Source organism: Lutra lutra, chromosome 17 (genome assembly GCF_902655055.1).
Source record: "Lutra lutra chromosome 17, mLutLut1.2, whole genome shotgun sequence".
Classification (NCBI taxonomy): Eukaryota; Metazoa; Chordata; class Mammalia; order Carnivora; family Mustelidae; genus Lutra; species Lutra lutra.
The window spans coordinates 38,266,964-38,278,963 of NC_062294.1; the positions used below are offsets into that span (position 1 = coordinate 38,266,964).

The 12,000-nt window shown below is 41.0% G+C and overlaps 1 long non-coding RNA gene across 1 annotated transcript; it reads right to left on the minus strand.

The window, feature by feature from the left end:
* Positions 1-657: 657 nt before the first annotated feature.
* LOC125089979 (uncharacterized) lies at positions 658-11,739 on the minus strand. Its single transcript, XR_007124116.1, has 3 exons — positions 11,635-11,739; positions 2,728-2,731; positions 658-672 (listed from the first exon to the last, which is right to left on the minus strand). It is a non-coding gene; the product is annotated as an uncharacterized LOC125089979 (long non-coding RNA).
* Between the last annotated feature and the right edge of the window lie 261 nt (positions 11,740-12,000).

Below are 12,000 nucleotides of genomic sequence, written 5' to 3' on the forward strand. Positions count from 1 at the left end.
ACCAACAACAAGACAGAAGAAAGAGAAATTAAGGAGTCCCTCCCATTTACAATTGCACCCAAAACTATAAGATACCTAGGAATAAACCTAACCAAAGAGACTAAGAATCTATACTCAGAAAACTATAAAGTACTCATGAAAGAAATTGAGGAAGACACAAAGAAATGGAAAATTGTTCCATGCTCCTGGATTGGAAGAATAAATATTGTGAAAATATCTATGCTACCTACAGCAATCTACACATTTAATGCAATTCCTATCAAAGTACCATCCATTTTTTTTTTCAAAGAAATGGAACAAATAATCCTAAAATTTATATGGAACCAGAAAAGACCTCGAATAGCCAAAGGAATATTGAAAAAGAAAGCCAAAGTTGGTGGCATCACAATTCCGGACTTCAAGCTCTATTACAAAGCTGTCATCATCAAGACAGCATGGTACTGGCACAAAAACAGACACATAGATCAATGGAACAGAATAGAGAGCCCAGAAATAGACCCTCAACTCTATGATGAACTCATCTTCGACAAAGCAGGAAAGAATGTCCAATGGAAAAAAGACAGCCTCTTCAATAAATGGTGTTGGGTAAATTGGACAGCCACATGCAGAAAAATGAAATTGGATCATTTACTTACACCACACATGAAAATAGACTCAAAATGGATGAAGAACCTCAATGTGAGAAAGGAATCCATCAAAATCCTTGAGGAGAACACAGGCAGTAACCTCTTCGACCTCAGCCGCAGCAACATCTTCCTAGGAACATCACCAAAGGCAAGGGAGCGAGGGCAAAGATGAACTATTGGGATCTCATCAAGATCAAAAGCTTTTGCACAGCAAAGGAAACAGTTAACAAAACCAAAAGACAACTGACAGAATGGGAGAAGATACGTGCAAACGACATATCAGACAAAGGGCTAGGGTCCAAAATCTATAAAGAACTTAGCAAACTCAACACCCAAAGAACAAATAATCCAATCAAGAAATGGGCAGAGGACATGAACAGACATTTCTGCAAAGAAGACATCCAGATGGCCAACAGACACATGAAAAAGTGCTCCACATCACTCGGCATCAGGGAAATACAAATCAAAACCACAATGGGATATCACCTCACACCAGTCAGAATGGCTAAAATTAACAAGTCAGGAAATGACAGATGCTTGTGAGGATGCAGAGAAAGGGGAACCCTCCTACACTGTTGGTGGGAATGCAAGCTGGTGCAACCACTCTGGAAAACAGCATGGAGGTTCCTCAAAATGTTGAAAATAGAACTACCCTATGACCCAGCAATTTCACTGCTGGGTATTTACCCTAAAGATACAAACGTAGTGATCCGAAGGGGCACGTGCACCCGAATGTTCATAGCAGCAATGTCTACAATAGCCAAACTATGGAAAGAACCTAGATGTCCATCAACAGACAAATGGATAATGAAGATGTGGTATATATACACAATGGAATACTATGCAGCCATCAAAAGAAATGAAATCTTGCCATTTGCGACGACATGGATGGAACTAGAGGGTATCATGCTTAGCGAAATAAGTCAATCGGAGAAAGACAACTATCATATGATCTCCCTGATATGAGGGAGAGGAGATGCAACATGGGGGGTTGAGGGGGTAGGAGAAGAGTAAATGAAACAAGATGGGATTGGGAGGGAGACAAACCATAAGTGACTCTCAATCTCACAAAACAAACTGAGGGTTGATGGGGGAGGGGGGTTAGGGAGGGTATGTGCTATGGTGAGTGCTGTGAAGTGTGTAAACCTGGTGATTCACAGACCTGTACCCCTGGGGATAAAAATATATTATATGTATATAAAAAATAAAATTTAAAAAAAAATGAAAAAAAAATGTTCCCAGGTGATTTTGTGAGTAATTAGTTTTGGGAACTATTGTATGGTACATTTATAAAACAATATGGGACAGAGACAAGATGGCGGGGAAGTAGGAAGAGGCACCGTTTCAACCTGTACCCTAAAGATAGGAATTGCAAAGAACTCCGATCACCCATGAAATCAGCCTGAAATCAGAATTATACACGTCTGGATATCTACAGGTGCAGAAGACGCCAGTGGGCAGTGTTTCTGTGTATTTGTGTTTGTCCTGATAGTATATAAATCTTATACTTGGGGTCCTTTTTGATGAGGTTCTTCTTTTTTTTTTTTTTGCATATATATATATATATATGTGTATAATTTTTTTCTCTTGTCATATACTCTTTTTTTTTATTTTCAGCATAGCAGTATTCCTTGTTTTTTGCACCACACCCAGTGCTCCATGCAATCTGTGCCCTCTCTAATACCCACCACCTGGTTCCCTAAACCTCCCACCCCCCCGCCCCTTCAAACCCCTCAGATTGTTTTTCAGAGTCCATAGTCTCTCATGGTTCACCTCCCCTTCCAATTTCCCCCAACTCCTCTTATCAGTCTTTTTGTTTGTGTGTTTTTGTTTGTATACTTCATAAATCTTACCTTGGGGCCCATTTGGGCTCTTTTATCTTCCCTTACTTTCCTGTCTCTCTCTCTCTCTTTTTCTTTATATTTTCTTTTTTCTCTCATTTGGGTGGGGAATCCTGATTGCTCAGAAGCGTTCCAGGGTGCACTTTGACTGCACCATGGTAGATACATCCAGCTACATCCATTCAGCCATCTCTCACCAAAATGACTAGGAGGAGGAATGCCCAACAGAAGAAAAATACAGAGGATGGGCCTTCTGCAACAGAGCTAACAGCTATCAATATAGACAATATGTTGGAAAGAGAATTCAGGCTAACAATTATCCAGGCAATAGCTAGGTTGGAGAAAGCCATGGAGGACCAAACAGAATTGATTAGGGCAGAACTGAAAGCCATCTGGGATGATGTTCACAATGTTAGGGTAGAACTGAAAGCCACCAGGGATGAGGTTCACAATGCTCTCAATGAGTTCCAATCTAATCTAAATTCTCTCAAAGCAAGGGTAACTGAGACAGAAGATAGAATTAGTGATCTGGAGGACAAACAGATAGAGAGAAGGATCAGGATCAGATAGGGTCAGGAGGAAGACTGGAACAAACAGCTTAAAAGCCATGAAAACAGAATCAGGGAAATAAATGATGCCATGAAACATTCCAACGTCAGACTTATTGGATTCCTTGAGGGGGAGGAGAAAAAAAGAAGTCTAGAAGATATAGTGGAACAAGTTCTTCATGAAAATTTACCCAGTCTCACGAATGGAACCAGAGTTGATGTACTAGAGGCAGAATGGTTTCCCCCCAAAATTATAGATTCTCAAAAGTCCTCAAGACACCTAATAGTAAGAATGAATAATTATAATTGTAGGCAGGCCCTGTTGAAGGCAGCTAGGACAAAGAAGCTCCTTACATACAGAGGAAATCCCATCAGAATAACGTCAGATCTGTCCACAGAAACCTGGCAAGCCAGAAAGGGCTGGCAAGATATATTCAGGGTACTAAATGAGAAGAACATGCAACCAAGAATACTTTATCCAGCAAGACTGACATTCAAAATGGATGGAGAGATAAAGAGTTTCCAAGACTGGTTGCTTAAAAGAGTAAGCGACCACCAAGCCAACACTGCAGGAAATATTAAGGGGGGTTCTATAGAAGAGGAAAAATCCTAAGAATAGCATTGAACAAAAATATAGAGACAATCTACAGAAAGAAAGACTTCGAAGTAACACAATGTCAATAAAAACGTATCTAGCAATAATCACTCTCAATGTGAATGGCCTAAATGTGCCCATAAAATGGCACAGGGTTTCAGATTGGATAAAACCAGGACCCATCCATATGCTGTCTACAAGAGACCCATTTTGAACCTAAGGATACACCCAGACTGAAAGTGAAGGGATGAAGAAGCATCTTTCATGCCAAAGGACCTCAAAAGAAGGCCAGGGTAGCGATCCTCATATCAGATGAATTAGATTTTAAACTAAAGACTGTAGTCAGAGATGCAGAAGGACACTACATCATTCTTAAAGGGACTACCCACCAAGATGATCTAACAATTGTAAATATCTATGCCCCCAATATGGGAGCAGGCAATTACATAAGAAAACTATTAATCAAGATAAAGAGTCATACTGATATGAATACATTAATAGTAGGAGATCTTAACACACCTCTCTCAGTAATAGACAGATCATCAAAGCAGAAAATCAATAAAGAAACAATAGCATTGAATGACACATTGGACCAGATGGACCTCATAGATATTTACAGAACATTCCACCCTAAAACAACAGAATACTCATTCTTCTCAAGTGCACATGGAACCTTTTCCAGGAGAGACCACATACTGGGTAAAAAATCAGGACTCAACCTATACCAAAAGACCGAGATTATTCCCTGCATATTCTCAGATCACAATGCTTTGAAACAGGAGCTCAATCACAAGGAAAAGTTTGGAAGGAACTCAAACACCTGGAAGCTAAAGACAACCTTGTTAAGAATGCTTGGATCAACCAGGAGATCAAAAAAGAACTTAAGCAATTCATGGAAACCAATGAGAATGAAGATACCTCGGTCCAAAACCTATGAGATACAGCAATGGCAGTCCTAAGGGGGAAATACATAGCCATCCAAGCCTCCCTCAAAGAAATTGAAAAATCCAGAACACAGCAGCTGTCTCTACACCTTAAAGAACTGGAGAATCAACAACAAATCAAACCAACTCCACACATAAGAACAGAAATAATCAAGATTAGAGCAGAGATCAATGAGGTAGAAACCAGAGATACAGTAGAATGTATCAATGAAACTAGAAGCTGGATTTTTGAAACAATCAATAAGATCAATAAACCATTGGCCACACTAATCCAAAAGAAAAGAGAGAAAGCCCAAATTCATAAAATTATGAATGAAGAGGGAGAGATCACAAGTAACACCAAGGAAATAGAAACAATCATCAGAAGTTATTATCAACAGTTATATGCCAATAAGCTAAGCAACCTAGATAAAATGGATGCATTCCTAGAAAACTATAAACTCCCAAAACTGAACCAGGAAGAAATTGACAACCTGAATAGACTGATATCTACTAATGAGATTGAAGCAGTGATCAAAAACCTCCCAAAAAACAAGAGCCCAGGACCTGATGGATTCCCTGGGGAATGCTACCAAACTTTCAAAGAAGAAATAACACCTATTCTCTTGAAGCTGTTTCAAAAAATTGAAGCAGAAGGAAAACTTCCAGACTCTTTCTATGAAGCCAGCATTACCCTGATCCCCCAAAAGGCAAAGACCTCACCTAAAAGGAGAATTCCTGACCAATATCCCTTATGAATATGAATGCTAAGATTCTCAACAAGGTCCTAGCAAACAGGATCCAACAGCACATTAAAACGATTATCCACCATGACCAGGTGGGATTCATTCCTAGGTTACAAGGATAGTTCAACATTCGAAAATCAATCAATGTGATAGAACAAATTAATCAGAGAAGAGAGAAGAACCACATGGTCCTCTCAATTCATGCAGAAAAAGCATTTGACGAAATCCAGCATCTGTTCCTGCTTAAAATGCTTCAAAGTATAGGGATAGAGGGAACATTCCTGAACTTCATAAAATCTATCTATGAAAGACCCACAGCAAATATCATCCTCAATGGGAAAAAGCTTGCAGCCTTCCCATTGAGATCAGGAACATGACAAGGATGCCCACTCTCACCACTCTTGTTCAACATAGTATTAGAAGTCCTAGCAACCGTAATCAGACAACAAAGAGAAATAAAAGGTATCCAAATTGGCAATGAAGAAGTCAAACTCTCTCTCTTCGCAGATGACATGATTCTTTATATGGAAAGCCCAAAATACTCCACCCCAAACTACTAGAAGTCATACAACAATTCAGCAACGTGGCAGGATACAAAGTCAATGTACAGAAATCAGTGGTTTTCTAATATACTAACAATGAAAATACAGGAAGGGACTATGGACTCTGAAAAACAATCTGAGGGGTTTGAAGCAGCGGAGGTGGGAGGTTGGGGTACCAGGTGGTGGGTATTAGAGAGGGCACGGATTGCATGGAGCACTGGGTGTGGTGCAAAAACAATGAATACTGTTATGCTGATAATACATAATTAAAAAAAAAAGAAAATACAGAAAGGGAAATTAGAGAATCGATTCCATTTACTATAGCACCAAGAACCATAAGATACCTGGGAATAAACCCAACCAAAGAGGTAAAGGAACTGTTCAAGGAATTACAGAACACTCATGAAAAAATTGAAGAAGACACAAAAAGATGGAGGACCATTCCATGCTCTTGGATCAGAAGAATAAACATTGTTAAAATGTCTATACTGCCTAGAGCAATCTATACTTTTAATGCCATTCCGATCAAAATTCCACCAGTATTTTTCAAAGAGCTGGAGCAAATAATCCTAAAATTTGTATGGAATCAGAAGAGAACCCAAATCGCTAAGGAAATGTTGAAAAATAAAAATAAAACTGGGGGCATCACGTTACCAGATTTCAAGCTTTACTACAAAGCTGTGATCACCAAGACAGCATGGTACATAAAAACAGACACATAGACCAGTAGAACAGAGTAGAGAGCCCAGATATGGACCCTCAACTCTATGGGCAAATAATCTTTGACAAAACAGGAAAAAATATACAGTGGAAAAAACACAGTCTCTTCAATAAATGGTGCTGGGAAAACTGGGCAGCTATATGTAGAAGAATGAAACTCAACCATTCTCTTACACCGTACACAAAGATAAACTGAAAATGGATAAAAGACCTCAACATGAGACAGGAATCCATCAGAATCCTAGAGGAGAACTTAGGCAGTAACCTCTTCGATATCAGCCACAGCAACTCCTTTCAAGATATGTCTCCAAAGGCAAAGGAAACAAAAGCGAAGATGAACTTTTGGGACTTCATCAAGATCAAAAGCATCTGCACAGCAAAGGAAACAGTCAACAAAACAAAGAGGCAACCCATGGAATGGGAGAAGATATTTGCAAATGACAGTACAGACAAAAGTTTGATATCCAGGATCTATAAAGAATTCCTCAAACTCAACACACAAAACAGAAAATCATGTCAAAAAATGGGCAGAAGACATGAACAGACACTTCTCCAATGAAGGCATACAAATGGCTATCAGACACATGAAAAAATGTTCATCATCACTAGCTACCAGGGAGATTCAAATTAAAACCACATTGAGATACCACCTTACACCACTTAGAATGGCCAAAATTAGCAAGACAGGAAACAACATGTGTTGGAGGAGATGTGGAGAAAGGGGAACCCTCTTCCACTGTTGGTGGGAATGCAAGTTGGTGCAGCCTCTTTGGAGAACAGTGTGGAGATTCCTCAAGAAATTAAAAATAGAACTTCCCTATGACCCTGCAGTTGCACTACTGGGTATTTACCCCAAAGATACTGATGTAGTGAAAAGAAGGGCCATCTGTACCCCAATGTTTATAGCACCAATGGCCACGGTCGCCAAACTGTGGAAAGAACCAAGATGCCCTTCAATGGACGAATGGATAAGGAAGATGTGGTCCATATACACTATGGAGTATTATGCCTCCATCAGAAAGGATGAATACCCAACTTTTGTAGCAACATGGACGGGACTGGAAGAGATTATGCTGAGTGAAATAAGACAAGCAGAAAGAGTCAATTATTATATGGTTTCACTTATTTGTGGAGCATAACAAATAACATGGAGGTCATGGGGAGATGCAGAGGAGAAGGGAGTTGAGGGAAATTGGAAGGGGAAGTGAACCATGAGAGACTATGGACTCTGAAAAACAATGTGAGGGTTTTGAAGGGGCGGGGGGTGGGAGGTTGGGGGAACCAGGTGGTGGGTATTAGAGAGGGCACGTATTGCATGGGGCACTGGGTGTGGGGCAAAAACAATGAATACTGTTATGCTGAAAAGAAATAAAAAATTAAAAAAAAAGAATTAGTAATTTGCTGGTCAATATTCCTGGTGACTTTTTGCATGAAGTGTTGTTCTAAATCAAATACTGGTTTAGTGCAGATGAGAGCATCTCTTGTTGGCACAGAGTGTTTCATGGGTGTCATGGGGAAAGTTCAGTAAAACTTGCAAATGACTAGTTTTCCCTCCCCGAATCCTCCCTTCTTTGGAGCTGAGGGGAAGGTGACCAGGGGCAGTGTTCAGTCTCCTGGGCCCGTTGCTGGCCTGGGCTCAGACCCAAGGAAGCTGTGTGTTTCCAGAGGCCTGCACACTTGCCTCCTGAGTGTGTGCAGGTTTTACTACCTGTTGGTGGGGTCCAGCCCACAACTGGGTCTCTGGCCTGGGCTCTATTCTCTCAGATAAACCTTCAGCTTTGCAATGGTAGTAGAATTACTGACACATTGCTGAGACTGTGCAGAGAATGCCCAGACATCCCTCACCCAGTTCCCGTAAAGTTACCACTTCAGTGCACTTGTGAAAAGTATGAAGTCAACACTGATGGATCACTATTAACTGGCCTCCAGACTTTATTTGTACTTTTCCAGTTTGGGCATTAAGATATTTTCATTTGTCTTAAGATCTTTCCCAGAATCCAGCTCAAGACATCACAGAGCACTTAAACCTCAGATCTCCTTGGTCTCCCCAGCTCTGTGACAGTTCCTCAGACTTGGCTTGTTTTCATGATCCTACTGTTGAGGAGAACCGGTCTGATATTTGTAGAATGCTTCTCCGTTTGGGTCTGCCTGATACTTTCTCATGCTTAGCCCAGGGTTGTGGACCTTGGAAAAGCGTACCACAGACAGAGGCAGAGCACCTGTCTCATAGCACCATTTCAGGGACATGTGACATCCACAGTCCTCCCCGGCGATGTCCACCTTGATCACCTGGTTAAGGTGGTCTTTGCCAGGTTTGTCCATTTTGAAGTCAATGTCTTCCCTTTCCACACTCTGGTCTTTCAAAGAGAGTCCCTAAGTCCATCTATTAATATCTGATCATCAATATTTAATAGTCATGAGATTTCTCAGGATATACATCTTGCATTCCGTGTGGTAACAATGATCTTGAACATTGGGGTGCTGGTCCTCCTTCTTTTCATTATATCTGTATCTTTGGGATAAAGCCCAGTGGTGCAATTTCTGGGTCATATTGTAGCTCTATTTTTAATTTCTTTGGGAACCTCCATACCGTTTTCCAGAGTGACTGTAACAGATTGCCTTGCCACCAACAGTGTAGAAGGTTTCCCCTTTCTCCACATCATCTCGAACACTTATTGGTTCCTGCCTTGTTAATTTTATCCATTCTGACTGGTGGTGGTATCTCATTTTAGTTTCAATTTCTATTTCCCTGATGGCACGTGATGTGGAACATTTCTTCATGTGTCTGTTGGCCATTTGTATGCTTTCTTTTGAGAAATATCTGCTCATGTCTTCTGCCCATTTCCTGACTGGATTATATTTGTTCTTTATAGATCTTGGATATCAGCCCTTTGTCTCTAGTGTCATCTGTAAATATCTTCTACCATTCTGTAGGTTGTCTTTTAGTTTTGTTGATGGTTTCCTTTGCCGTGCAGAAGCTTTTTATATGGATGAAGTCCCAATACTTCATTTCTCCTTTTGTTTTCTTTGACATTGGAGATGTGTCTAGGAAGAAGTTGACATGGTTGAGGTCAAAGAGTTTCCTGCTTATGTTCTTTTTTTTTTTTTTCTAAACTTTTTTTTTTTAAGATTTTATTTATTTATTTGACAGAGAGAGATCACAAGCAGGCAGAGAGGCAGGTAGAGAGAGAGGAGGAAGCAGGCTCCCTGCTGAGCAGAGAGCCCGATGCGGGGCTCGATCCCAGGACCCTGAGATCATGACCTGAGCTGAAGGCAGCGGCTTAACCCACTGAGCCACCCAAGCGCCCCCTGCCTATGTTCTTCTCTAAGATTTTGATGGATTCTTGTCTCACATTGAGGTCTTTTGTCTGTTTTGAGTTTACCTTTGGGTAGCATTAGGAAAATTTTTCATTTCTATTATTCTACATGTGGGTATCTAATTTTCCCAGCATTGTTTAGTTAAGATACTATATGTTTTCCATTGAGTATTCTTTCCCACTTTGTCAAGGATTAGTTGACTATAGAGTTGAGGGTTCATTTCTGGGCTCTCTATTCTGTTCCATTGGTCTGTGTGTCTGTTTTTGTGCCAGTACCATGCTGCCTTGATGATCCCAGCTTTGTAATATAGTTTGAAGTCAGACATTCTGATGCCCCCAGCATTGGCATTCTTTGCAACATTCCTCTGGGTGTCCAGGGTCTTTTCTGGTTCCATACAAATTTTAGGATTGTTCATTCTACTTCTGTGAACAATGCCAATAGTATTTTGATAGGGATTGCATTGAATATGTAGATTGCTCTGGGCAGTGTAGACATTTTAACAATACTTATTCTTCTAATCCATGAGTGTGAGATGTTTTTCCATCTTTCTGTGTCTTCCTTAATTTCTTTCATAAGTGTTATGTAGTTTTTAGAGTACAGATCAGTTTATTCCTATGTGTCTTATGGTTTTGGTGCAATTGTACATGGGATTGATTCCTTAATTTCTATTTCTTCAGGCTCATTGTTGGTGTAGAGAAATGCAACTGTTTTCTGTGCATTGATTTTGTATCCTGCTATGTTGCTGAACAGCTGTGTAAGCCCTAGCAATTTTAGGGGAGCCATCTTTTGGGTATTTCCACATAAAGTATCCTGTCATCCTGAATGAGTGAGAGTTTGACTTCTTCTTTGCCAATTTGAATGTCTCCTCTTTCTTTTGGTTGTCTGATTGCTGAGCCTAGGACTTCTAGCATTCTGTTGAACAACAGTGCCACTGCCCATTTAGAAGGGACCCAGCTCCCCATCACCCATAGGCTCACTCATCCTTCTTCATTCCTTTCATCTACTGCCTGCCCCCTGAAGGCACTTGAGTTGGAGATTCCTGCCCCAGGGCACCTTCTTGTAGCAAACCTACATCTCACCTGATCAGAGAGAACTTTCCACTGACATAGGGGCCTCAAGTCCCAAAATCATACACCTTAAATCGATCATAAATTTACACTTCAAAATAATGCCTTTTTGAGGTCACAGGAAAAGAAATAGTTGAGTAAGCTCTATTTGATAGTTATCATCATACCACACTGGAGGGCTGGCATGGAAAATAGTTCCTTCCAGAGTTAAGGTCTCCTTTTCTGTCCACAGTGTCCTTTAACCATAGGATTTCACTGAAAATTTCCAAAGTTCAGGGGCAAAGTGCATATTATGAAGAAAGCTCAGCCTCACCACTGAGATGATTCTCCTTGCAAATGCACTGGCTTCTCAGCTCATTCCTTTAAGATGAGAGAGTTTTGTGGGAAGCAGGACCTGTGGCCCTAGAATAGATTTCAGTTCTCAGAGCTGTACAGTGGGAGATGTTTTGTGCTGCATCTGTGAGTGCACAGCTTAGGGAAGGGCATGTTGAGTGTCAGTTTTTTGAGCCAAATGGAACAAGGTTCCTAGAAACCCTTGCCCCCGCACCGTGGAGTGGAGCGGGCACAAAGTTGAGCCAATTCTGGCCTGTGCGTGAACGTGCTCACTCGTCACTGCGGTGGACGTGCTCCCAGTAAGAGCAAACATTGAACCTACTAATTGAACCTTCCTTGTTTTCTAGGGGGTGCTGTTGAGGGATGATAAGGGACAGTTCAAGCCAATTCCTCAGACCATAACGGAGCTGCTGCCTGATAAGAAGCAGAAGCTCTATAAAGAAGCCACGGCCATACTCAAGCACCTGACATGGAGGGAAACCAATGATCGGACCACATTGGTCATGGGCAGTGAGGCCCTGAAGAAGCAGCTGCTGGCCATGCTGGAAAAGCGCTTCAAAGGTTGAAGTCCAGTACATTGATTTCAAAGCTATTTCTAGAAAACAGGGGTCTCTTTTAGATGATTCTTCACAGGGTGGTGGGCCATTTTGATGGTTTTCCTGACTCATAGAGGTGATTGGGAGTTGGGGGAGGTCTCACCCATTCATTGCTCATGGCTTGGGTCCAACTCTCCCAGATCCA